Genomic DNA, 27,998 nt, shown 5'->3' with positions numbered 1-27,998 from the left:
ATGGGCTTGCTGTTGCTGCTCCCACCCTTCCCCCACCTCAGCATCTCTCGTGCACCCCTCCCTCCCTCCCTCTCTATCCTTTTCTCTCTCCGGTTGAAATTCTGTGTATAAAACTATTTTCTTAGCAGCATGTGTATGAGGAAAGAAGCTTTTTCACTCTGTGCTTTCTGGGAATGTGATATGTGTATAAAAGTTGAAAACAAACAAAGAAAAATTAGAAAAAAAAACAGGAGAAAAAGAGGGAACGTTTTAAAGAAAACCTTGGCAAACACCTTGCATGGGATGATTAGAGGTGTGGTTTCATGCATTTTAGGAATTTACAGCCAGGGTAGGTTGGCTTTAGTTTGAACTATGAATATCTTCACCAGGAGTTAATAATCTCTTACACCCAGGTTCCCTGGCGTGGAGAATCCCATGTACATTCACAGTCGTGGACTAGAGCTGACTGAGTAGCTGTCCTTACCAGGAACCCTATAACCTGGGGGACAGAAGAGCCTGGCCAACTGCTGACCTAGGTCAGTCAACGTGCTTCTGGAGGGTGTGCCATTCCATGTTCCCAGTGGCTGGAGCATTCCTCCCTGACTCCTTCCTGAGACCACCATCAGCAGCAGCACTTCTGCACTGGAGATTCAGTGAGTGGGTGGCTCCTGTGGACAGAGGCTGAGTCGGCACAGCCCCGCACAGAATGCTAGAGGTGAATGCCAAGTCGCCCGGGTTAAAATGTGTTGCTTCTGTGGAGCAGTAAACCAACTCGAGCGCGTGGCACAGCCATACCTATCTTGTGATACCCTCCCCTCCCCACCAGCTCTAAAGTGAGCCTGAATCAAGGGCTCATAAGACTGGTCTTCCATGGCTCGGGGCAAAGGCTTAGGGTTTCTGACATACCCAGGTCCTAAAGCATCCAAATTCTGGTCCACCCTACTCACTGTCAGGGTCAGTACCAGGAGGAGGAGGTGGAAATGATCTTGGCTATCTTTGCTCTAAACCAGAGCCTGTATGGGGATGGCTTAAGGTACCCAGTTCTCAACTAGGAACAAAAATCAAAGTCTGTGGAAGAAAATTAGAAAATCTGAAGCCGTAGTGGCCAAATGGGGCAGAGTCTGCAATAGGACCACAGAAAGAGACCTGTTCTTCCCCCCGACCCTCTAGCCCCTGGAGTAGACACATTTGCTCCTCTAATCATTCATCCCTGTATAGATACTCACATCTGAAATACAGAGCTCTGTGTATAAGACTGCACCAACGAAGCAAGCAAGCACACCGTCAGAAACAGCAGCAGAACCATGTATAGACAGAGCTACGCGGATACACACAAATGCCAGAAAGAATGGGTCCCATGGGCATATAGGCACAAGGGCCGTGCCCCAGAGTCATCAACTACACTCCCGTTAAGTAAAAACACCCTCCAATATGTAGTAATTTTCTTCACACAATAGGAAGTAGGAAAAGCTTATAAACAGAGAAATGTAACCAGTGTCAAGAAGGGTGACCAAATGTTGACCATTAATCCATGGGAAAGGACCTTAAATTCCTCTGGTGTGGAGACACCATGTACATTCACAGTCGTGGACTGGAGCTGACTGAGTAGCCGTCCTTATCGGGAACCCTGTAATCTGGGGGACAGAAGAGCCTGGCTAGGGAGGGGAGGGAGGTAGAAGAGAAACCAGGAAGAAACTCTGAGGAAAACTTATATGAAACACAGGGATAAACTGTGCTGGGACCCTGTGTTACATGAAGGGCCAGGTATTGGGGAGCAACTAATGAGAAACCTGTAAGCCCTGAGGATGTCATTCTCAGTGAATTGAGTAAGGAAGAAATGTCCCAATTCCAACGAAGTTCTGGCTACAATAAGAAAGGCTATAGGCCCATCCTCAGGGGTTTGCAGCATTACAGCGTGGATACAATTGTGAAAAGATGAGATGAAAAAAAAGCCAGAGAGGATGTTCGTAGAAGACCTAGGCCAGGACTCGTTAAATCTGGGGAAAGACGGGAAGTGATCGATCCCCAGGGAAAGCCTCCCGGGGAAAGACAAACTCCCAGAAGAACATAAAATTGAGTGAGGACCCACCCCAACATTCTCCTTCATACAGAGAATCCCCACAGCCTTCAGACACAGGAGAGACAAGGGGTCAATGGCATTATTCCCTGCCAGTAGGCTGAGCCTCATGTTTCTTGCAGCTCCCAGTCATGGAGAGGAGAGGTGTCTGGCTAGAGGCTAGTGGGGAAGCAGGTTGATTACAGGTGGACCAGAAAGACAGTGAGGGGGGAAAGGTGACCAGGATGGACTCATACTCCTCCCCAGCCATACACACACTCTTAAACAAACAGTGGCTAAAAGACTGGAACAAGTCATCAGCAGGAGCTCAGCACTGCCCCACACCCACAGTCCCTCCCTGATATCCCAACCTGCAGCAAGTCTTCTCAACTGGCCTGGCCTCCGCTGTGCTCGCTCCTGGAGAGCCCCGCCCAGTGCTCAAACAGCAGCACCGGCAGCAACTCGCAGGCCAGGCCCTGGACTCTGCCGACCCCTGCTTCCACTCCCCGGGACCCTGACCTGCCTCCAGAGAGAAGTGTAACTAGGACCCATCCCGTACCGAGCCACAGAATCCACACCCATCTGACCGGACCGCAGAGAGCAATCTCCCGACAGTGCTCCTAACCTAGGGGTTCTCAGTGGTCTGGTTTCAGAAACAGGGCAGCCATCCATTAGAACCTGGAGGCCAACAGTGTCCCGTAAGGGATTCTTCTGTGATAACTCCTGCCAGTGAGAAGCATAGTTCTAACAAGTTAAATCTGCCTGCTTTGACCTCACAATCTCTCCTTTTCCTCCTGCTGCCCCCACCTAAAAACACACATCCCCACACCCCCCAACACACATATCCCATGCATGACCGCATAAAGACATGAATATGGTTAGGGGCGATGAAGAAAGATGTAAAAGGCGTGGGAAATCCAGACCTGATTAACGGCCCTACAAGGTGACTGCCATCTCTTAGAACAGTGTTTCTTGAAGTTTTGCCCACCTGCATCAATGTTCACCTGAGAACTTGTTCAAAATGCACATTCCTGGACCACACCTCAGACCGACTGAATCAGAAACTCTTGAAGTGATTCAGTGCTTTCTGGAGTCTGAGAAGCACTTATTTAGACTGCTCGGCCCTGTCTACACCTGCAACCTGCCCCCAACTCTCCAGCACCCAAGGCCTAACCCTGCTACGGCTGGGGCTGCCACAGGGGACTAGCTTCACCCCCAGATTATCCTCATTACCCTGACATTTGGAAATCTATGTCTTCTGCTTATGGTGCCTATTCTCAACAGGAGAAGAGTTACAAGCATCACCCTTGACGGAGTGCCTCCCTGTTTTCTCCTCTGCTGTGGAAACCACCCTGATTCTTCTGAAGCTGCATCCACTTCCAGAGGTGCTGAAGGAAGAGACCCCAGGCCGGGCAGTGGCATTACTCCCCTCTGAGCAGGTCCTACTCCCATCTGAGCTGCCCAGCCTCCCCTGACATCACCCAGAGCCACCAATTCTTCTACCCGAATATCTTCCTAGTCACTGACTCACAGCCTCTGGCCACCCAGGAAGCAAGGAAAGCCCAACCTGCTAGGAGTTCTTCCACATGGAGGCCCAAGGTCCAGTTTAGCAGGACTGCTGATGGCACTGCGTCTGGAGGTGTAGGGCTGGTCTGTGTCACCACAGATGCTGGGGTTCCGTTCCTAGGGGCCTTCCTCTCTACCAGGGAGGGCTCATTGCTGATCCGTGGTCTCTCTTCCAGAGGTGGATTTCAAAGACAGGGAAATCTGTCCACCTTGAATTGGGAAGCCATAGAGAAATTCCTAAACACAAAACCTCCTTGAGTGGTCTTTCTGGAAGGACAAGTCCAAGTTGCCTTTGTCTTCCTAACACCTGCTCACCTCTCTAGGCCTAGAGCACATCTCCACCTTTCTAGGACTGTTATTGAATATGGGCCTTTTCAGAAGAGGGAAAGAACCAGTTCAACGCAACCACAGCTCGGCCAATCACAAGGCACAGGGAAGAACGAAATACACACAGGCACCAACTACCCGACTACCCAGCAGCAAGGCCTGAAGGGCTCTCCTTCTTCCTACTCTTTCCCTTCCAATCTCTTCTGGCACCATCTTTGTGGCAGCATAGCTGGCTGGCCTCTCTGTAGGATCTCATTTTGCCCTCTTAGGATTTTTTTTTTTTTTTTCTGTCCTTGCTCCCCAGAGAGGAATAGAGTCCACCAGCCTGGAGCCTTGGGTGTGACTCTTAAACGTGCCCTTGTCCCTCTGTGCTCCAGCTTCCCTTGGAATTCTGCTCAAACACAGAGTGGCACCATCTAAATCCCTTTCTTGGGCGTGGCGGGGGGTAGGAGGAGGGAGGTGGTGTCTGGTTGGAAGGAAGGCGGACTTGGGGTTGGCTGGAGAGCGAGGATTCAGCCCCTCTATTGAGGGTGTCCTCGGCTCCTCCCCAGCAGGGCTCCACCTGGCGCGTGGCATGCCTGTGTGCGCCACTCTCACTGCCACCAAGTGGCGGTCATGAGCATGTTTGGTGGCTTTGGGTTTGCCGCAGTGCCAGGATCTGAGACGGCGTTCACGTGCCAGTGCAGTGCTGCCAAGCGGGGCGGCATCTAGTTGGTTGGGTGCCAAGCGGCAGGAGCCAGGTGGTGATAGAGATGAAAGAGGGCTGGGGTAGAGGGAGGGGGAGGGGAGAAGGGCACCAGGGAGAAAACCAGACACTTCACTTGTTAGAGTGGAGAGTCCAAATGGGATCCGCAGAAAGGTGCCCTTCCCATTCTAGATCCCAGCTTACAAGCAAGCCCTTCCCTCCCCCGCAGACGCCCACAGAGTAACATATACAGACCAGGCAAGGGGATCTGGCCATCTTTAGCAGGAAACTGGCTGGGGGCCAGGCAGGACTGCCAGCCTCTCCATCCTCCTTCCTTGGGGTCTTGGCAATGGCGTGTTTCCTCCTTTGTGTCCTCACGCCTCTCTCCGTCTGTCGCTCCACTCCCCACACCTAAGAGGGAATGGGAAGGAGGTCCCGGCAGAAAAAAGTCTGTTCTCCCAAACAACTCTCTCTCTGTCTCACACACACACACACACACACACACACACACACACACCATCTCTCCTCCTCCCTTCTCACTCCTGGCACAACTAGCCTCTCAAGCAGATTGGCAAGAGACACCGCCACCCTCCCCACTTCACACAACATCAGAGCCTGTGCCAGGCTGCCTGGGCAGTGCCAGCACCCGCCCACCTCCTGCCGGGTCTCCTTGCTTCTTCAGTGCTCTGACAAAGGGCCGGTCTGCCAGGTCTGCCAGCCCAACGAGCTCTCCCTGGGGAGCGGTGGGCACACCTCTCCTCTTGGCACTTCCCTGGCTACTCTCTCTACCACTTCACTTTCCCAGACTGGAAGAGGACCAATCACCTCAGAGCCCGACCATTTCCCAGAGCTGAGCTCTAGAAGGACAGCGACACCAGGAACTCATCCCTGCCCCTCCTCTCTGCCCCCTGGGGCCCATTCCCACGGACCCCGCTTGGGGCGCCAGCCTGATGGATGTGATGCCAATGGCTCCCGGGTCCCGAGCCTTCCTCCCAGAGCACCAGGACTCCTGCCGCTGCCCCTCCCCATTCGCCTCCTTCCATCTCCGCGGGCACGAGGGTGGCAGCCGCAGTGCCCATGCCTGCAAGCAGGCAGCATGAAGCAACTCAGGCACCCTCCTTCTGTCCTCCCAGGCCCCAAACCTCTCCCCTCCTTCTTCCACTCCATCCCTCTGTCATTCTGGTTGGACACTAGGTTGGCAACCGCAGTGCCAATCCCCACCCATGCCCAGGAGGCTCACATACAGCACGCACTTAGGCGTACATGTACACGCGCGCACACACACACACATACACACACACGGCCCCTTGAGTGCCAGGCAGCGGTGGCAGACACACAGCAATGCATAGTGACTGGTATACCCGAGAGGCAGCCAGATTCGGCACCTGATCCAGCACCCATTTGGGATTGGGTGGGGAGGCGGGCGGCCAGGCGGGCGGAAGGGTGATGGAGGCAGGCGATGGCCCTAGGTTGGCAGCCGATGGAGCTGGGAGAATGGAGGGAACAGATGCTCTTTGCCCAGCCTCCCTCCCTCTCTCTCTGAGATCAGTGCCAAGCTGGGGGGATGGGGAGAGGGAGGATGGGGGAAGGGTGGCATTTGGAAGCTGGCAGGCGGTGGGGGGAGCTGGGTCCGCCCAGGCTGGGCAGTGCCGGCACTGGCTGCCGCCTCTCCACTCTGCCATCTGTCTCGCTTCTCTCCCCACCCCCTTTCTCTCTCTTTCTCTCTCTCTCTCTCCTCCATCCGCAGCAAAAGGAAAAGAGGAAAACAGGGTCCTCATCCGCCCACGCCCAACCTCTGCCGGACCCCTCTGCTGCTCCCACAACTCACCACACCACACCACCACCAAGCCATCTGTGCTCTCTCCTCCTGGCTCAGTCACCTTCTTTCCTTCGCCTCGCCCTCACACCAAAACGGGTGCAATGTTTTTAAAAAATAGATACATAAGTATTTTACAAAGCAACTTAAAAGGAAAACCATTTTCTTTGGGAATGTCGTGTCCTTCTGAGTCTGGGTCCTCGGTGCCAATGTTTATGGCAGGCAGAGGGAGGGGACCCTGTCCTCAGCTGGTGCCCATGAATCCCATGCCAGGGAGGAGGGGTGGCTGGGGTGGGGTGGGGGCGGGGTGGGGTATCGGGAGAGCTCTCTTCTCGCTGTGCCTGTGGTGCTTTTTTTTTTTCCCTCTTCCACTTCCGGAGCAGCTTCAAATAGATCTAGAGCCTTCCCCACCCCCAGTTCCCAGGGCCCCTGTGTCCTTCTCTCCTTGCTTTTGATTTTCTCGATCACCCTTTCCTTTTGTGTGTGTGTGCATGTGTGTGTGCACGTGTGCGTGCGTGTTGCATCCACGGCAGTGGGCACCGTGCCAGCCACCGCACAGCCATCTGCGATGCCTTCTGCAGCCTCCGCTGTTTCTCCCTGCCACCTCCAGCCCCCAACTCCCCTGCACCCCAGCTCCCCACCCCCAGTCCCCAATCATTAATTAGCTACTGAATTAATTAAATCGGGAATGCTAATTAACATTCCTAAAGGGCAGGCTGCCAGGCTGGGGGGGCAGAGGGAGTGCGAAGAGGAGACTGGTATGGGGGAGGAGGAAGGAGAGTTTGTCTGCTTAGCAGAGCAGCGGGGAGACAGAAAGAATCCAAAAGAAGGATGAAGGAGAAGGAGGGCAGAGTGACAAGACAGAGGCATGGAAAAGGGCGTGTAAAAACTGAGTCCAAGTGAGAGTGACCCAGCCTTTCCTGCCCAAATGAGACACAGCCAACTCCTCGTCCCCGCCCAGCCTGGACAAGTATATATTCCTAGGGGGCGGACTCTGGCAGCTTTCTTCCCTGTCTCTTACAGAAAACCAACCCCAAACCAGAGTCAACAGCTACTACCTGGTCCATCCAGCCCCAGTGACCCTCAGACTAGGTCACCAAGACCAGACTCTGGGCTCAGAGGAGCCCTCTTGACTTGGCCTTCGCTACCCCTTGTCACGGTCGGGGGCACCCTGTGAGTGTCTGCTGCTGGGAGAATGGGGCAGCGTATGGGGAACCGTGAGGGGTGTCTATTCAACAGCAGTTCACTGAGGATCACCGGCACTGCCTGCAAGGCTGCCCTAGGAAGACCGTGACACAAGACAGTCTGTCTTTAGGATTCCAGAGTAGGAAAAGTGGACACCCCTACCACCCTGAAGATCAAGGATTTGGGAAAAAGCGAGTAACGGCACCTAACTTGGAGTAGTTGTTTTTAAAGAAAAAGAGATGTCAGTATAGTGAAACTTCATTCTCGGGGTGCTCTATGACACGTGAATCTGATGAGATGCTCCTCAGAAAAATGGATCTCGGGACTTCCCTGGTGGGGGAACAGGGGACATGGGTTCGATCCCTGGTCCGGGAAGATCCCACATGCTGTGGAGCAACTAAGCCCACGCACCACAACTACTGAGCCTGCGATCTAGAGTCCACGAGCCACAACTATTGAGCCTGCGGGCCCCAACTACTGAAGCCTGCACATCCCAGAGCCCACGCACTGCAACTACCGAGCCCACACGCCGCAACTGCTGAAGCCCGTGCACCTGGAGTCCATACTCTGCAACAAGAGAAGCCACCGCAGTGAGAAGCCCACGCGCCCCAACGAAGAGTAGCCCCTGCTCGACACAACTAGAGAAAGCCCGCACGCAGCAACGAAGACCCAATGCAGCCATAAATAAATAAGTAAATAAATAAATAAAAGAAAAATGGATCTCACAATCAAATTATTTGGTATATACTACATATTCTCCCTCTTAAGAGATTCAAGATGCATACTGGTGTGTTAAAGGCTCTGAGAAATCTTGTAAAAAAAAAAAAATAGAAACTGTTGAATGCATTTAGCCCTGATTGTCAAACTCACTGGACCCTGGAAACCTCATTTTAAAATTAGAAACTGTTGAATGCATTTAACCCTGATTGTCAAACTCACTGGACCCTGGAACCCTCATTTTAAAATTTTCTAATTTAATGAATTTTATTCCCACAGAAGCAGTGCCCCACTTATAGGGAAAGCTCTGTCAAGTGATCAGGGGTGGTCCTGGCCTAGAAGCTGGCAGATGGATGAGCTGGCCCCAGGTATCACATTCCATAAACAAAGCACAGCACCCAAGCTCTCGCCTTCCAAATGTAATACAACAAGGTACCAAACCACCTTGTGGCAGAGAAACTAAATCACTCTTAGAATCACAGACCTGTATTTTCAGAGCTGGAAAGACACCTTAGCAACCATTAAGCCTAATCCCTTAATTTTAGAGTAAAAGGAACTGAGACTCAGAGAGGTGAAGTGATTTGTCCAAGGTCACAAAGCCACTAAACAGTAGCGTTGATGTTAGGACAGAGATTTCTTGACCTTTAGCCTAGCTCTGTTCCTCTATTTTCTATTGTTAAAACTTCAGGACACGGATTTCCCTGGTGGCGCAGGTTAGGAATCTGCCTGCCAATGCAGGGGACATGGGATCAATCCCTGGGCCGGGAAGATCCCAAATGCCACGGAGCAACTAAGCCCGCGAGCCACAACTACTGAGCCTGCGCTCTAGAGCCCGGGAGCCACAGCTACTAAAGCCCACATGCCTAGAGCCCGTGCTCCACGACAAGAGAAGCCACTGTAATGAGAAGCCCGTGCACCGCAACGAAGAGTAGCCCCTGCTCGCCGCAACTAGAGAAAGCCCGCACACAGCAACGAAGACCCAACACAGCCAAAAATAAATATTTTTTTTTAAAAGTCAAGATAATATTAAAAAAAAAAAAACAAAAAATCTTCAGGACAAGGCCAGCACAAGGTTTATCACAAACATATACTATTTAAAAGCTTCACCCAGACTCCCTTTTTCCTCTGGGACTAAGGCCTGGGCCTGTCTTTTCCACCCTGCCTTGGCCCTCACCCCCCCTCCCTTTGGAACCCTGCAGCATCTACCCGCCTCCGGAGAGTCTATTCCCAAAGGAGTGGGGATGGGGGCAGGAGTTCGTGCTTTACAGACTCTCCCTAAGTGTTCCTGATATCCTGGGTTCAGAACATCAGCACTAAGCCATCTCTGCCCTCCCTTCCAGGATACCCCCGACCCCACTATGTATCACTGGTATCGACACAAGGCTTCTACTTCCATCCCAGCCTCAATCCCAATCTGGTCAGGAAACCAAATGTCTCCTGGGACACCACCTGCTGTATTCCTAGCAACTTTCCCTTTTCCTGTCCTTCTCACTTTGGCATCTGGAGTCCCTGAGGTTGCTTAGCCTGGCCATCAGAGTCCTCAAGAGGAGAGGCTGTCTTCGACCTGCAGGGACACATATCTCATGAGAGTGAGGAGACCCTCGGAGACCTCAGGAACCATGGCTCCCCTGAGCTTCTAACATCCACCGTCCCGCCACAGCCTGGGCCCATCTTTTCCAGCACAGCCCTTTGGGAAGCTGATGGACAATGGAGATGGATGGAGTCTAGCTCATTTCAAAGGTTGAGAACGCTATTAAATTGGGTTTTTTTGGCCATGCCATGCAGCCTGTGGGATCCTAGTTCCCAGACCAGGGATCGAACCCAGGCCCTCCGCAGTGGAAGTGTGGAGTCCTGACCACTGGACCACCAGGGAAGTCCCCCTGTTAAATTGGTTTTGCTCTCTGGGTCCTCCTGTGTGAACGCTGCCCAGTTCACGGCCACCCTCCCGGTACAGAAACACACCCACAACTTCACAAGAGTGATGACTCTCTTCACAAGATAGCTCGCCACACCACTGGAAAGACAGAAGAGCTCTGAAATACATTCTGATTTGCGGAAGAGGTCTACGTCCAAATTTGCAGGAATCACAAGGTCCCTTGGAGCTCCAACCTAAGAGTCTGTAAGAGAACTGGCTGACCCCTCTCCTCCTTCCCTCCCGTGTACCTGACAGGTTGGCCTTTTGTCACTGGGCTCACAGAGCCGCTTCAGAGTGTGCCCCCACTGTCCACCTGCTGACTACTCCCGCGGCTGAAGAATGATCTGATAAAGGGGGGGACAAAGTGGAGTCATCTATCCAACCAGGGAGGGCAAGAAGTATGACCTAGATGTGCTCACAGGTCACATTTTTTAAAGAGAGCATTTTAGGGCTGCTTTTATCCCTGGGGAACATCTTTGCTAAATTGTCCCCTCTCAGAGGTCAGTGAGAGAGGCCAAAGTCCAGCCTTCCAGGGTCATGGATTCCAAGCCAGTTCACTTTCCCTTCTAGAGTCTGTTTTATCTCCCCAACACCCAGGCACTGAGCCGTTATCAGTAGCAGAGGCACTCCGAGCTGCAATATGAATGATGATTATTCTATTATCAAATAATGTTGCCAAGCCTGGCCGCTCCCTCCAACGGTGGCGGCAGAGGCGAGCTACAAAATTCAACATTGATAAACCGTATATGGTCTTCTAGAACCATCCCTCTGCCTGAGAGCCACTCTCTAAGGCTCCCACCATTAGCAGCAAGGAAGGGGGAGAGACTGGTTAGCGATGGCCTCTGGGGGGTGGGACCCTCGGGGAAGATGAAAAGTCCTCCAAGCCCACCACTTCCACAGCCCAACGTGAACCCCCCTACCCTTCAGGAGGGTTGATCTCAAACAAAACTCCCCAGAAAAATCTAACACTAGTGAGCATGAAGGGGAACCACAGTGTGATCCCATCTCTGCCAGCCACTCCTTCAGTGTGGCACTGGACTTCCTGTATTCCTTCCGGCACTGACCTTTTCCAATTCTGCAGCTCAGCTCATGTCTTCTAAGGCTACTGTCAGATTTCTTTTTGGTCCTGAGCGCTAAAAAAATTAGGGTCATGGTAGTAACTTTTCTAGGGAAATGGCTTAAGACCTTGAGCCCCAGACTAAAGGGCACACCAGATCTGCTCCCCACTGCAGGACCTTTGCACTGTCTGTCCTCTAAGGCGGGTGCATTTCCCTAGACAACTGCACACCCAGCCACCCCGCCCTCCCTCCTGCCCTTTGCTCAGGAAGTCTACTTGACCTCACATTTAATAATGACTCCTGACCCCACCCAGCCCCTTTACCCTGCTCTGCTCTTCCTTTTTTCCATTGCATTTATTACCTTCTATCTGACTTGTTTTATTGTTTATTTTCTACTTCTCGGCTCTGGCAGGTAGGGATCTTGGCTTTGTTCAAGAATGTATCCCACCTATAATAGTGCCTGACACATAGGAGGAGCTCAATAAGTATTGGAATGAATGAAGCTAAGGTTAAAAGGGTACATGTTTCAGTCGGCCCCATCTCACTAATTCCATCACCTGGGGCTGGGTTTCTACCTTCTGGCAAGAGGGCTGGTGAATACCCCACATCCTCCTCTGTCTCCATCACTGCCTGCAGAACATGCCACTCAGGAAAACCTGGATGTTTAAGTAGGATGTTTCCTGCTGAACCTTGAGCACTTTCCTGACCAGTGCTCAATGAGGCGCTGAGCCCTCCTCCACAGACTTTAGTCCCCTACTCCAGGCCACCCCATACTAAAACACCAAACTCTACAGCCCTGATTCTCCAACTGGAGTAAGCACAAGAGTCACCTGATACACTTCTTTACAATGCTTATTCCCAGGTCACCTTTCCAGAGACTCTGATTCAATAGGACAGGGGAAGGACCCAGAAATATGCATTTAACAACTCTCCCCATTCCCCAAGGTGATTGTAATAACAGGTATTGTTTGGGCCACACCTTGAGGAACTCTGGTGCAGACCAGTGCTAGGTGACTTACTAAGTCATCATTTTTCTGTCTCTTCTCTAAATCTACCTAACTCTAGTATGTGGCTCTGCCTAGGATTAGGACCAGAAGAAATGGACCTGTGAGGTGGGCATGCCACTTTCTTTCCCACCAGAAATGCAACAAATTAAAACCGCACTTGGAGAAACAAGGAGAGAAACTGAGGAAGTGGAGGAAGGCAGCAGTGTGGAGCTAAGGTGAAGCACGCCCACAGGTAAGGGCACACACCAGAGTGTCTTGACTCTGTACCTTACTTTTTTTTTATATAAATTTATTTATTTTTGGTTGCATTGGGTCTTCATTGCTGCATGCAGGCTTTCTCTAGTTGCGGCGAGCAGGGGCTACTCCTCATTGCAGTGGGTGAGCTTCTCGTTGTGGTGGCTCTTCTTGTTGCGGAGCACGGGCTCTAGGCGCGCGGGCTTCGGTTGTTGTGGCATGTGGGCTCAGTAGTTGTGGCGCACGGGCTCAGTAGTTGTGGTGCATGGGCTCAGTACTTGTGGCGCACGGGCTTCAGTAGTTGTGGCTCATGGGCTGAGTAGTTGTGGCTCGCGGGCTCTGGAGTGCAGGCTCAGGAGTTGTGGCGCACGGGCTTAGTTGCTCCGCGGCATGTGGGATCTTCCTGGACCAGGGCTCGAACCTGTGTCCCCTGCACTGGCAGGCGGATTCTTAACCACTGCGCCACTAGGGAAGCCCTGTACTTTACATTTTGACAGCCTCTTTAGCAGTTAGGTGTGAAGTTTAAATATCTCATCTTGGAAAGTAAGCAGATAAAAATGAGCATGTCTTCTAGAGCCCGTGCTCCGCAACAAGAGAAACCATCGCAATGAGAAGCCCGCACACCACAACGAAGAGTAGCCCCCGCTCACTGCAACTAGAGAAAGCCCACGCGCAGCAACGAAGATCCAACGCAGCCAAAAATTAATAAATTAATAAATTATGTTTTTTCAAATGGTCTTTTGGGAAGGGGTGGTATGAAAAAATAAAATATGATCCAGAAAGGCAGATAAAGGTCTAGAGCACAGGGCGCCTCAGTGAAGAGGGATCTGGCAGCCATGCTAGTCAGCACAAGATACAACAGTTCCCGACAGAAGGTCAGGAAGGAGAGGGGGTGAGCATGGCCAATTTCCTCCATTCAGGGCAATCTCTGCACAGAATTTAGCCATAAGGGAGCCAAGGATTCCCAGGCATTTGCATCTCTTTGCTGAGGCCAGAGCCTCAGCCTTGTACCTTCCAGTTTTACCCCCTCCTCCCTTTTTCCCTCTGCAGATTGCAGAAAAATCCCAGAGGCCAACCAGACGTTTTCCTCCCAGCAGCTCCTGGTTAGGAGGAAACAGAGTTGGCCAATAGGATGCTGGCTCAAATCAGCCTCATCCATTTGGGAGTCCTGGCCAGCCAGAGCCGGCAAGCACAGTTGGAAATAAGGGAAGAACTCAAAGTACATTCCTCCCTGCTCACAGCCAGAGCTAGATCCAGGATCACCAGTTTGCTGCCAGTTTTGATAAGCTGTTCAATTAAGCCTCTCCAACTGAATACTGCCTCCTATCCTGTACCTCTGTAGGGTTTCTGTCCCAATTATCACTCTATACACAAAGAAGAACAAAGAAGAATGTGTATGGAGGGGAGGGAAGTAGGGGGCGGTGGCATGTTTTTTCTTTGCCTTTTTAAGATAAAGAATGAATGAAAAAAAGCCTGCATTGTTGGGTAGTAGAAAGGAAACTGGGCTAAAAGTCAAGAAATCTAAATCGGGGTCTGGCTCTGCTACTCACAACTCATGAACTTGTGCTGTCCATGTCACTCCCTGAACTAGTCTCTTCATGCAAATGAGGGTGCTGGCCCATCTGATAACCACATGTACAAAGTACCTTCTATATGTCAGGTACTATGAGAAATGCTTTATACTTATTTCCATTCCTCGTAAAATCCTATGAAGTAGTTATTATCTTCATTTTGCAAACGAAGCAACTGAGGCTCAGAGAAGATAGGTGACTTGCTAAAAGCTACGCAGCTAGGGAGTTGAGTTTCAAGGTCAGGTTTTTTCAGATCCCAAAACCCATTAAGCCATATGCTATTGTTAAACGACCTCCAAACTTCCTTCCAGATCTAATGCTCTGGAATTTCTTGAATGATCCCTCACTGTCACTTTTTTCTTCATTCATCAGTTCATGCCATCAGGATCTGGAAGCTAGGGACTTCCTTGGTGGCGCAATGGTTAAAAATCCACCTGCCAATGCAGGGGACACGGATTCGAGCCCTGGTCCGGGAAGATCCCACATGCCATGGAGCAACTAAGCCCGTGCGCCACAACTACTGAGCCTGTACTCTAGAGCCCGTGAGCCACAACTACTGAGCCCGCATGCCACAATTACTGAGGCCCAGAGCCCATGTTCCACAACAAGAGAAGCGACTGCATTGAGAAGTCTGCACACTAAAACGAAGAGTAGCCCCTGCTCACTGCAACTAGAGAAAGCCTGCACGCAGCAACAAAGACCCAACGCAGCCAAAAATAAATAAATAAATTTATTTTTTAAAAAAAGAAGATCTGGAAACTAAATTAGCCAATTGTACTTTCTATGGCCACAGAGGCAAACACTCCAAAGTATTCAAGGACACCGAGATCCCCAGGGTTTCAAGAGGCTCTTACCCCTCCACATATTTATTCTTCCATTACTCACACAGGAGAAAAATCAAGCCTTAAGAAACAGAAGGCTTCCTGAATTCATCTGTCTTCTTTCTTTTTCCTCTGATAATTATTAAGGCAAATGAACTTTTTTTAATTTTTATTTTTGGCTGCGTTGGGTCTTTGTTGCTGCACACGGGCTTTCTCTAGTTGCACTGAGCTGGGTCTACTCTTCGTTGCGGTGCGCGGGCTTCTCATTGCGGTGGCTTCTCTTGTTGCGGAGCACAGGCTCTAGGCGCACGGGCTTCAGCAGTTGTGGCTCGCGGGCTTAGCTGCTCCGCGGCATGTGGGATCTTCCCGGACCAGGGCTCAAATCCGTGTCCCCTGCATTGGCAGGCGGATTCTTAACCACTGCACCACGAGGGAAGCCCAAGGCAACTGAACTTTTCAATGTATCAAACAATGTTTATTTCTTCTCATTTAATTTTAGAATTGTTTCTCATTGTTGTTTACTTATTCCTGTGTATGTGATCCAAAAGACGGCAGGGCAGGCCCATTTTCAGTCTGGGTGCCAGCCAAAGCTGCCCTATAATCAAGAGGCCTCTCGATGAACTGATGATGATCCCGCCCTTTAGTGGCTTCCACTCAAGGTAGACTGACCCACACATTCTAAACAGATCACAAAAATGTGGAATAATAACAGCTAGTAAACAAAGAAAGTGTTAAAGCAGAAAATAAGCAGTTCGTTGAAACAAAGTGTTATGTAATTCTTCAACTTGCCTCTCCCTGTGCCAATAGGTAATTGAGATAAGTCATTCTGGCTGTAAGCAGGGTTATGCCTGAACCACTGCAGACCTATCACTGATTGCAGGAGGGAGATGCAGACAGGCGTGAGGATGTTCCAGAAGAGACACAAGATTTAGCCTCTTAAAAAAAAAAAAAAAAGAAGTCTATGTATGTCAGAGACAGGGCCCAGGACAGAGGTCAAAAATATAGGAGAAAAGTTACCCTAGAGTTTAATCAAAAGAGATCTGTCAATATTTGGCTTGTTCTGCAAGAGACTATCCAGAAGAAGCAATTAACATAAAGCAAATTCAGGGGAAGAGCTGCAGTGTGTCCTGTGCTGGCAAGGGAAATGGCACTCTCACAGGCTGCCGGTGGAAGTATAAACTGGCTTATTAGCCTTTTCGGAGGGCAACTTCAGTCTCTATTAACATTTCAAACTTCTATCCAGCAATTCTACTTCTAGACATTTATGAGAAAACTAATTTAATACTCTTTACAACAACAGTGTTTAGAATAATTCCCATGATTAGGGAAATAGTTACATAAACTATAGACATTATGTAGCAGTGAAAAATTGAGAAAGACCTTTAGGCAGAGATATGGAAAGATTTAAGATACATTATTAAGATAAAAAAGCAAGTTATAAAAACCCTATGTATAGCATGCTCCCATTTATGTAAAAATAAAGTAACTATAAAACATTCACAAAAACCATGTATTTCCTGTACATACATAAATACATGGAAAAAGAATCCATAAGACATACATGAATTTGATAATAGTGGTTGTAAGAACTGCAGTGAAAATCAAAGGGGTTTCTCTTATCTGTATTGTTTGAAACCTGCTTTAGAAATGTATTCATGTGTAGTAAATAATGACCAACAAAAACGCCCTCTAAAAATGAACTAAATTATGTATATATAGATATACACACCTTTATATATGAAATGAAAGATGTTCAAGGTATGTTTTTTAGTGTAAAAAGCAAGTTACCAAACACCAGGCATAGTATAATCTAATGATGAGGGTGGAAGGTAGAGGGTAATGAACATCAGCCTGGAGTAAGAGGCCTGAGTTCAAATCTTCACTCTGCCACTTAATGGTCCCTTGATCGTGGGTAAGCTGCTTAATCTTTCCAAAGCCTTGGTTTAAGAATTACCTAGTACATGGAGTGCTATGGGGTTTAAGTGAGAATGTATAAAAAGTACTTTCCACAGAGCCTGGCACAGGTAAGCACTCAATAAATGGTGACCATTATTTGTATTAATAATAATAAATTCAGTATCAAAAATTGGATCTCTGAGATCATTCCAAAGAGAATCTATGATACTTGATGATTTAGTTGTAACATTAATCATTATTTTTTTAAATTACTAATTCTGTGAGTTTTAGTCATTAAATTTTAGACCTGAAAAGAATCCCAAGAATTCATCTAACCTGATGGTCCCAAATCTGCCTGCATAGTAGAGTTAGCTAGAACGCATTAGGGGAGGAAAAGAGACATTCCAAGGTTCCACTTCAGACTAGATTAGAATTTCCGGGAGGTGGGATCAAATGATCTCTTTATTTACAAACGTTCTTTATCTATACGTGTGCTTATACATGCATAGAACACCTCTGGGGAGGGAAATGAGGGACAAAGGTACAAAGGAAATTTCATTGTATTCCCTTCTGTAGTGTTTACATTTTTTACCTACTCAAAAAATATACTCTTTTAAGAAATATAGGGACTTCCCTGGTGGCACAGTGGTTAAAGAATCCGCCTGCCAATGCAGGGGACATGGGTTCGAGCCCTGGTCTGGAAAGATCCCACATGCCACGGAGCAACTAAGCCCGTGCGCTACTACTGGGCCTGCGCTCTAGAGCCTGTGTGCCACAACTACTGAGCCCGCGAGCCACAACTATGGAAGCCTGTGTGCCCTAGAGCCCTGCTCCGCAGCAAGAGAAGTCACCACAATGAGAAGCCGCACACCACAACGCGGCTACAAGAGTAGCTACAAGAGTGGCCCCCACTCACCGCACCTAGAGAAAGCCCACGGGCAGCAACAAAGACCCAACACAGCCAAAAATAAATAATTTTTTTTAAAAATTAAAAAAGAAAAAATAATCATAACCTCCTTCAGGTGAATCTAATGCAGTCACTCCACAGACCAGAATGGTGGTCTTTATCCTTTGGCCCAGAAATTCCTCTTCAGAAAATTGCAAAGACTTCTGTATGAAGATGTGGGTAGCTGTCACAGAAAGAAAATACAACGACAAACCCGCAAACATCATAAATGTCTAACAAAAAGAAATGATCTTATAAATTATGGTATATCCATGATGAGATATTATGTGTTAAGTATTTTTTAATCTGATTTTTTAATAGCATAAGAAAATACACCACTACGCTAAGTGAACAAAACAGGGTACAAATGTGTACAAATGGCCTAACCATAATTTTGGACTGGGAAGATGGTGAGAAATGTCTATAAAAAAGTAAAAGGAAATACAGTACATATAAAAATAAGCCTATGTCCTTTCCTCTGCACTCCACTGCCACTCCTCAGCCCCGGCCCCTCTTTAGGAACTGGCTTAGAATCTTACTGAGGAGCCTAAGCGCTATTATACTGTGTAGTGACCTCCCTTGGTCATCACATAATTATCTTACTCATCATCATACTTATTGTAACTTTCTGTGTCCTCCCTCCAGAGGACAAATATTTACCACAACTAGGAATGTCACAGACTCTAAAGCAACTATTATACCTTGATATATGGCTCTATGCCAATTCAACACATTTGCCGAACAGCTGGGGATGTGTAAGGCTTTAGGCTAGTGCTATGTGTACCTCACTTTAAAGACCTGGATTTCTGCCCTCAAGGATCTAGCATCCCATCTCTGTGGATGGCTAAGACACATATATAAGAAAGAGTAAGTAACAATATAAGAGGACACAAAAGCAGCACAGGGAATAGGTGCTACAAGGAGTTCACACCCATCTGCACATAGACACACAAAGTGAGTTACTGCCCTTTATTGTATATTCTTTATTTCCCCTTTGAACCAAAATATAAACCCCTTAGATGTAGCAGTTCTACCTCATCCCTTATTTTTATATCTAAACCTAATGCCTAGTGTGTCTGGCAGATAGTAGGTGCTTAATAAATGTTTCTTAATGACAGTCTTTACTCTGCACAGTTTAACATGCAAACTTTTGAATGAATTAATTACTGCGGTATGAATAACAGTGGGGAATGCCGTCTAAGTGAACGGTGGTTAGGAGAGTAGACATGATAGAACTTGCTCCTGGTGTATTTCAGACTGAAAATGGTTGGGAAACACTGGGATAGCTGCCGTCAGGAGGCTCTGCTAACCCAAGGGACTCCTCCCAGACTTCAGTTCTTTGGTGAAGGGCTAGACAGGGAGGAGTCTCATTCTGCATTGAATATAGTCTCCTTTACTTTTCAGAGGAGAAAAACGATGACAAGCAAGTTGTTCCTCTTTTTTTCAGGTCGGATCACAGTAGTGACCTTAACAGAAGCTTCAGTGCCAACCACACCCTTGTCAATGCACACCCCAGCCTCCCTTCTTCTGCTCCATATACATCTGCAGCTCTTCTCTTGTCTCTCCTGCCCTCGGTCAAGGACAGAAGCCATGCTGGCCAACAGACAGCTCTTTGAAATCCTAGCTAGGAATCAGTGCACTAAACACCCCAGGGAAGTAATTATCTGATTTGAAGAGAAGGCTCATCCCTAAAATGTTGACTGGACCACAGAGATCAAACTCAAAGTTCACCCTGAATACAAGGAGGAAAGGGAACTGAGAATGAATCCTGAATTTTCCTATCTTGGATGTTCTTGGTTCTCCAGGACACAGTACACATTTAAGGATTAATATGTCTATCTAGAAAAAATCTTCAAAGTTCATCCGGCTTTGGGCAAACTTTAACCATTCTAGACAGATAAGAATTTATCTCCCAAAGAGTTCCTTCACTAGAGCATGTCACTGACTTGCAAGGAGGAAGTTCTCCTTCATTTCTAACCTAAAGCACTCTTATTAAAATTGAGATTTATTTCTTTAGAAGACATTCAAGGCAGCAAATTAGCATCCTCTATATCATTATTTCTCAGGTTATTCATGCATGCTAATGTTTGAGACCCACAGCTCTACCTCTAACCTTCAGAAGCTTCAAGACACTCTCATTTCTCCAATGTTCCTAATTCTAATTATTCTCCTCTTCAATAGGCTCCACTCTCCATGATTTCCCTTCTCTGTCTCTTCACACCTCCCTCAGATTTCTTTCCACTCTTAGATTGTTCTTTCCTCTTCAACCCTTCAGCCCCCTTTCCATCCCTAAGTCTCCTATCCTAAATGGACAGAAGCTTTACCACCTCCTACTTTTCTGACCTAGCATTCTTCCCTGTAGGAATGTTAATTAGCGTGTGGGATTTAATTAATTCAGCAGCTAATTAAAAATGGGAGAGGAAGAGTGGGAGAGGAGGCGGGCGGGAGAGACAGAGCCCGCCTCAGTGCAGAAGGCACTGCAGATGGTTCTGGGTTGGTTGGCACCATGCCACCGCCCTCCAACCCTCCCCCCCAACAGCACGCACAGCGACGGGGGAGGGGCAAAAGTGAGGGGCACAGCCTGGCAGAGCCTCTAGACAGACACATTCAGTCCTGCCGCCGCTTTGTGCTGGGGAGAGACAGAAAGAGGGAGAAGACGAGAGACGAGAGAAAGGGTGGGAGAAGCAAGGACAGACCACACTCAGGAAGAGCCAAACAAGGGGGCGCCGGAGCCGAACGACCGGGAGAAGCGACGGGGAGAGCTGTTTATCCCCAAAGACAGCCAGCGTCTTGGGGTTCCCTGGCTCCTGAGGACAAGATGGGGAAAGACAGCCACTGATCCTCTGGAGAAAAAGGGACTGCCTACTCTGACAACCAGGGACCCACTCTGCAGCCATTCTTCCCATAGCATGCTGCTTCTTCAGCATGGGCAGGCGATGAGGAAGACGGCTACTGAAAATGAAAGACGGGGTGGGGGGGTGTGTGCGTGTGTGGAGAGAGAGCGGGCGCAGATGGGCGACGGTGAGCAAGTGGACGAGAAGGAGATTTAAAGGAAGAGGAATGAAGGGTATTCATGAAGGGAAGGGAGAAGTGGGACAAGGTGAAGGAGAAGAAATAATGGAGAAGAAAGAGGAGGAAGTCAGAGGCAGAGCCATGCTTTGTTTGCCAAGAAGGATAAAGAGGGCTGGAGTGTCTGTGCAGAGGACTTCCACATTTGATCCCGCCCAGCCTAGGCCAGGCAGGGGGGTACGGAGGCACTGCAGGGAGGGGGCACGAGCAGATCCCTCTGAGGGTCAACAAAGGTGCCGGAGACAGGGGACTCATCCCATAGGATCTTCCTAAATTCTGGATACTTCTGCCACACCAGGAATTTATCAAAAGCAATGGAGAAAAGCTTCTAAATGAACAAAAAAGGAGGCTAGGATGACAGGAGGCTGCAGAATCTGATTCCAGGAGCTCCAGCGGGGAGATGGGTGAGGAATGGGATTTTTAGCAGCACCCAGCAGGCTCTTTAAGGGTGTCATCTGACACTCTGAGGGAAATACAGCCATTAGGGGATCAATTTGAGGACTTGAGGGATGAGAAAGAGAGGAAAGGTTGGGTTTCAGAAAGCACCCTTTTGGTGGGAGGCATCTAGGAAGCTTTGGAGCTTAAAGCCTTGGGAGGGAATAAAAGGGCAAGAAAAGCCTGCCATCAGCAATAGATTACTTAAGACTTGACTGAAAGAAACTGAGAAGGAGGGTATGAAGCCAGATGAATCTTCTCTGGTGTTAACTGCCACAGAACTGAACGCAATGGCAGACAAGGGTCATTGTAGCTAAGAGACAGGGTTTTCCTGGCTAGGAATTCTGATTTGATCTCTTTACCACCTAGGGCTTTCTGCAAGAGCTAGCAGTGAGTGAATCGAAATTGGGGAAGAGGAAGTAGACACTCAAGGGCTTTTTATTCTCCAGATCTCACCCGTGGGGCTAAACCCAAGGCTGGCAGATGAGACAAAGCAGTTCTCAGAGTAAGCTGCTACAGGCTCAGTCCTAGTTGAAATACACGAATGCTTTCTGAGCTTATTTTCTAGTCTAGGCTTTAATTAACAACAAAAATTGTAAGAACATTTATTAAGTCACAATGATGCCTTTACAGTAGAGATAAATTCTTTAAGATTTAGGATTATTAAAAAAATAAAAGAAATTTAGGATTATTAGCACTAATAGGAGGAGGTGGGTGGTCCACAGAGCCTTTTGTTATTTTGTTGGTCCCCGGACCCAACAGTTAGCTGCAAATGAGCTGCAAGGCAAAAAAACGGAGACTCCAGAGTTTCTGGCATCCACCACCAACCATGCGCAATCCAGCCCTGAAATATTTTTAAGGGGGGGGAAGGCTTAGGGCAAGGGGTATATTAGCAGTAAAGTCAAATTAAACCTGGAATGGGCAATAGCAGCCAAGACTTCAGAAATTCTCTACCTTGCTACTGTCAAGGCCCCCTCCAAGAGGTTGGACTGTGTAACACCTGAGGGGAGTGCTAGCCCTTCCCAGGGAGTCGGTACCTTCTCTGCCTGCACACCCCAGCTCTCGCACTGCTGATGCTCGCCCTCAGCAGGCCAGCCGAGGGTGGCTTAGCTACAAAACCCGACTGTGCTGCTGGCTTCAAAGCTGTCAGTGACTGTGGGGATGAAATGGGAACACTGGCTTCCATCGGGGTAGTCAACAAAAAGTCAGACCTAGGTGTCCGAGAGAATGTGGGTTCTAACGCCAGCTCTGCTAATGACTTATCTGTACAGTTTTGGGCAAACCACTTTCCCCTATAGCACCTAGTGGAAGAAAACAAAAATTTTAACCAATACAATTTTAGCTACAGTACCGTAAGCATCTAGAGAAGAAATAGTTAAAATTTTATAACTCTTGTAGAAAGTACTAAAGCTGAAAAGTCCCTACCATTCAGGCAACAAATATTTACTGAGCCCTGCTTGGGAGTTCCCTGACAGTCCAGTGGTTAGGACTCAGCACTTTCACTGCTGGGAGCCCGGGTTCAATCCCTGGTCAGGGAACAAAGATCCCATCCCACAAGCTGTGCAGCGTGGACAAAAAAAAAAAAAAAAAAAAAAAGAGAGAGATCTTAACAGGTTTCTAAGTTACATGAGTCCACGACCCTAACTAGAGTCCCCCGAATAGGATGAGAGGTCTCTGAAAAGGACAGCAGGAAAATAAGCTGAGGAAACGAAGCAGCCACTGGCCCATTTGTCTCCACCAATATACACACCTTAAGACAGCAGGAGGGGCAGGCAAAAGAGAGGTTTCCATAGGTACCTCCAAGGCTCAGGTAATAAAGTGAAGGATGTGGTGTTTTGCACTGTGGCTCTTTCCAGGGCTCTGCCTCTCTCCATAGTCTAGGAGTCAGCCTTGACTCACACAAGCAAGGAAAATGGAAGCCAGTCATTCTGAGGCTGCCATTTATGCTAAGGAAGATCTCCTCCCACCAGGGAATGAAAGAAAGAGGCCACACCATCCATCTTGTGGGCAATTCCTAGGCCATACACAAGGCGAAGACTCAGCACTATTATCCAGGGAGTTACCAGGATGCTATTAATCCACAAAAGTAATTCAATAAGAGGAAAATTAGCCATCCTAGAAACTGGGTAACTTTACAACCAACAACCCTGCTGAGTTAGCTGAGGGGTTGTAGTAGTCAACACAATGAATGAGCAGTTTCCAGATAAAGTTAAGAAGCAAGGTGGGGCAAGAGCAAGGGTACTCTCTGGTGAACTGGGGTTATATTCTGGAAGGACTAAACAAATAAAGGGAGCTATGGCTGAGTGGGGAACCCCATGAACTTGGCTGAGACAAAGGAGAGACATGGAATGATAGGAGGAGGAAGTAGTCCCAAGAGCAAAAGGAGGCTCTACAGCCAGAATTGTGCTCAGTAGTGACCAGGGGGCCAGGGTACCCACCAAGTAGGCGTCACAGCTGCCCTGGCAAGGACCATTTGAGGACTCAAAAAGATCAAAAACAGGACATTTCCTAAGGGACCATAGGACAGGTTTTAGGGCATAGTTTTCCTCCAGATTCTACAAAATACAGGATAACAAAAGCATAGCTATCCTTAGCAATCTAAACCAAAAGTTTTTGGATGAAGCCCTTATTATCTGAATTCTTGTGACTCTCCATCTTCCATTTTCCCAGCAAGTGGAACCAAATTCTACAGATTCAGGTAACACCAGGTCCCTTGTCAGCTGAACTCTATCTAAAATCCAGACACTGAATAGACTTGGACAGCAAAGGATATGTGTACTTTCCCTTCTCCACTCATTCTCCCCAGAGCCTCGGCCTTCTCTTCACCTAGCCCTTAACACTGACCCGAGTTCCCCAGCCCTGTCCTCTTCTAACTCACTCTCACCCATGGCCCCTTTTAATTACGAGTCATCAGAAAGATGCCAACGGCAGAAGAGGTAAAGAAAAAAAAGGGGAGTAAGGAAGACTGTAGATTTTAGATAGGGGAGTGAGATGGAAATCCTACAGACAGAGAGAGAAATAGAGACAGAGAAAGCAAGGGAGCTGGAGCAAGGGGGAGGGGAAGAAGATGGCACTGCGGAAAAAAGAGCGCCACAAAATTAATTTGAGAAAGGGAACAGTAGAGGAGATGTTGGTGGAATAACAATCAGGCAGTAGAGGGCTGGAGAAAGGGGGAGGGCGCCAGGGGAGGGGAGGACCGGTGCTGGGGAGGACTCTACATGCAGAGCAACAGCAGCACCGCCTATGGGCATGGCGGAGGGTTACAGACAGCAACAAAAGAGGCCCCCGCCTGGGCACGGGAGCCTGGGGTGCAGGGGGGGAGGGAGAAGTCATGGCTTCTGCCCTTCAAGCCTCTCTCAGTAACACAACATGCAAGCTAGAAGACTAAATTCTATATGGCTCTCCTGGGAAGACAGTGATTTAACAAGGTAAGGGAGGGGGACAGAGAACTCCTGGCTTTTTCCATTCCAAGGGGGTTTCCCTCTCAGAATTCAGGTAGTAGAAAAGAGAAGGGTAAGGAAGGGGAGGAATCCCAGGTACTGAAAGGCATGTGTGTGCCTGCTTCTTCTTTCATTAGCTGGAGGAAGGATTTTCTCTTTATTTCCAAGTGATTTCCTTTCCCCACGGGATGCTGGAGTATAGCTCCCCCCCTGGGGCAATGGATGCCCCTCACTCAGCTGCTTCCTCCCAGCATTGCCTTGAAATTCCCAACCATCATTAGAAACCCCCAGGGAGCCACCAAGCTCTGAGAAGGAAAGGGAAGGGTCCCCCCCAACAAACAGACCTGGGGGGTGGGCGTGGGGGGGTAGGGTGGGAAGGAGAGAGAGAAAATGCAAAAGCTCTGCAGATGGAGGGGAGAGAGAAATGTGATCAGTGGTATTTGTTGTGCTTCCTGGGAGGAAGGATCCTTCACATTTTTAATAATAATAAATACATGAAGACAGATTTGCCAGCATTGCTCTGGCTCCTTGGGAAGTGTGGGGGAGGGGAGCCAATGCAGCTCAGCACAGACCAGTATCTCCCTGGCCCCTTCCCCCATTAGATAGGCTCAGTATTGCAGCAGCCTACCCCTCCCCCTCTAACTGCAGTCCTCCCCATCAGAGCCCACCCTTTCCGTGGTCCCTTCATACAGCCCTGCCCCTCCCTCCTCCACCTCTCTCCCTCTCTCTACTCCCCCAACCCTAGACTCTACCCTTTCAGCACAAGTCCTCATTTAACACAGTCTCACTCCAGCTCTCAGAAGCCCTAGTACCCACCTAGGTCTCGCCCAATCTGAGGCCCCGTTCTTTCCTGCCAGTGCCCTTCCCAGCTGACATACAACACCTCCACAGAAGTAACCCAGCACAGCTCAGCATTTCCCGGATCCCACCAAAAGGGACTGCTTTTCCCCCATTTTTATTTCAATGTGACCTCCTTTCTCACAACCTTAAATATAACGGCCATTAAATGTGCTTGTACTCAGGGGGTGTCAGGGCCTCGGGACTAGGTGACTACTGCCACCTATTGACCCAAATTTGTTTGAGACAGACCTTTAATACACTTCTTACACAGCGACGCTCTGTTATTTCAAAAGCATCAATAGCTTAAACATGCAAAGGCATGGCTCTTGGGGCTTCTCTGAGACCCTCTGAACAATGAGATCAAAGAAATACAAAAGCAAGACTGGGCAGAGAGCCAGATCAATGATGCCTTTCTCCATGCAGAGGCAGAAAAAGAGGCCAAGCCCAAGGAATGAAAAAGCAACTTTCAGTCTCCTCAAGGGTCTGAAGGCAAAGAAGAGCGGGGGACGGACAGAGTTTTTCTCATGGGCTGTTAAAAACCTCGTGCATCACAATATGAATGATGTTACCAATAGAGCAGAAGGCAGTATTTCATTCATATGACTCTGTCAAATTAGCCAAATCCTTGGATAAGTCTCAGCATGAATCTGAGGTTTACACACCTAACAGATCCCAGGGAGGATGGGGATACTCAGGACTGCTGCTGACTCACACTCAATCCGTACCAATCAGAAATGGAGATGGAACAGATAAACTGCGCTATGCGTAAGGGCAGGTCTACACCAGGCAGCTCTATGGATTGGTTTAGCTCTGTACCTTCCAACCAACCCAAGGCAAGGAACAAGATGAGAAAGCTTGAACTCTCCATGGTGCTGAAAATGGACATAATTGAGTCATCCTTCCCTCATAAACTTGTTTTTCTAATACAGTAGCCATGAAGACTGCTGTGAAATCCTGACAGACAGTTGCCCAAGCCTTCATAAAATCATAACAAAACAAAGCTTCAGAGACAAAAAAGGCCTTGATCAAACCCTCTTCCCACCCCCCCAGATGACAATACTAAGGCTTATCAGTACTGGAGAGAAGATTTTCTCTTTATTTCCAAGTGATTTCCTTTCCCCACTGGATGCTGGAGTACAGCTCCCTCCCTGGGGCAATGGATGCCCCTTACTCAGCTGCTTCCTCGCAACTCCCAACCATCATTAGAAACCCCCAGGGAGCCACCAAGCTCTGAGAAGGAAAGGGAAGGGTTCCCCCACCAGTCAAACAGACCTGGGGGGTGGGGGGATGGGGTAGAAAGAATGACAGAATGCAAAAGCTCTGCAGATGGAGGGGAGAGAGAAATGTGATCAGTGGTATTTGTTGTACTTCCAGGGAGGAAGGATCCTTCACATTTTTAATAATGACAGATTAAATAAATTAAAACAGGGCTTCCCTGGTGGCGCAGTGATTAAGAATCCACCTGCCAATGCAGGGGACACGGGTTCGAGCCCTGGTCCGGGAAGATCTCACATGCCACAGAGCAACTAAGCCTGTGCGCCACAACTACTGAGCCTGCCCTCTAGAGCCCGTGAGCCACAACTACTGAAGCCCAGGCGCCTAGAGCCAGTGCTCCACAAGAAGAGAAGCCACCGCAATGAGAAGCCCACCCACCGCAAGCAAGAGTAGCCCCGGCTCACCACAACTAGAGAAAGCCCGCGCACAGCAACGAAGACCCAACACAGCCATAAATAAATAAATAAAATTAATTAAAACAGGTAATAATAAATCCTAAGACTCTCCTTACCATCACATGATAAAACTGAACAAGTGCCCATGAGCACTAACGATACACATTACTTAGTGAACGCTGGAAGTGAACTGCCGTTAGCACTGCACTGATGAAATCTGACATTCATGTGGTCTGAACAACCAGAGAACTAAATCTGAGTAGGAATAAGAGAAAGAATAGCAAACGACAGCCATAAAGAAACCCTGAAATCTTCTCAGTTGCCCTGCCCTACTACTGTAAAAGTGATTTTTAAACTACATTCTATGGAGTTCTAAAGGTTTCTAGGAGCTCCTCAGAGATCCTGGGGAAAGTGGGCCATGAGAACTCAAAGCTCCAGGACCCCTCATCCTCGCTTCAACCACAGTAACCTAGCCTTTGCCTGTTTTACAGGTTGAGAACCCACGCAAAAGTTAGTCAACAATGGACTCTAAACATTGTTTGATGACTCTGGTGCAAATATTCTCAAGATTACTCAATTTTTTATTGGCAACCTCTTTCAAATATCGCCTGTCATCTAGAAGGCCAGGGATAACAAGATTTCCTAAGATTAAAGACTGGATTCAATTAATATAAGGTCCACAAAGGCAGGGATTTCTGTCTGTTCAGTTCACTCCTATAATACAAAAAGGCCAGAGTAGTGTCTGGAACTTGTGGTTTCTTTGAA

The sequence above is a fragment of the Phocoena sinus genome, chromosome 2 (genome assembly GCF_008692025.1).
Source record: "Phocoena sinus isolate mPhoSin1 chromosome 2, mPhoSin1.pri, whole genome shotgun sequence".
Taxonomy (NCBI): domain Eukaryota; kingdom Metazoa; phylum Chordata; class Mammalia; order Artiodactyla; family Phocoenidae; genus Phocoena; species Phocoena sinus.
This window is presented reverse-complemented; position numbering follows the sequence as displayed.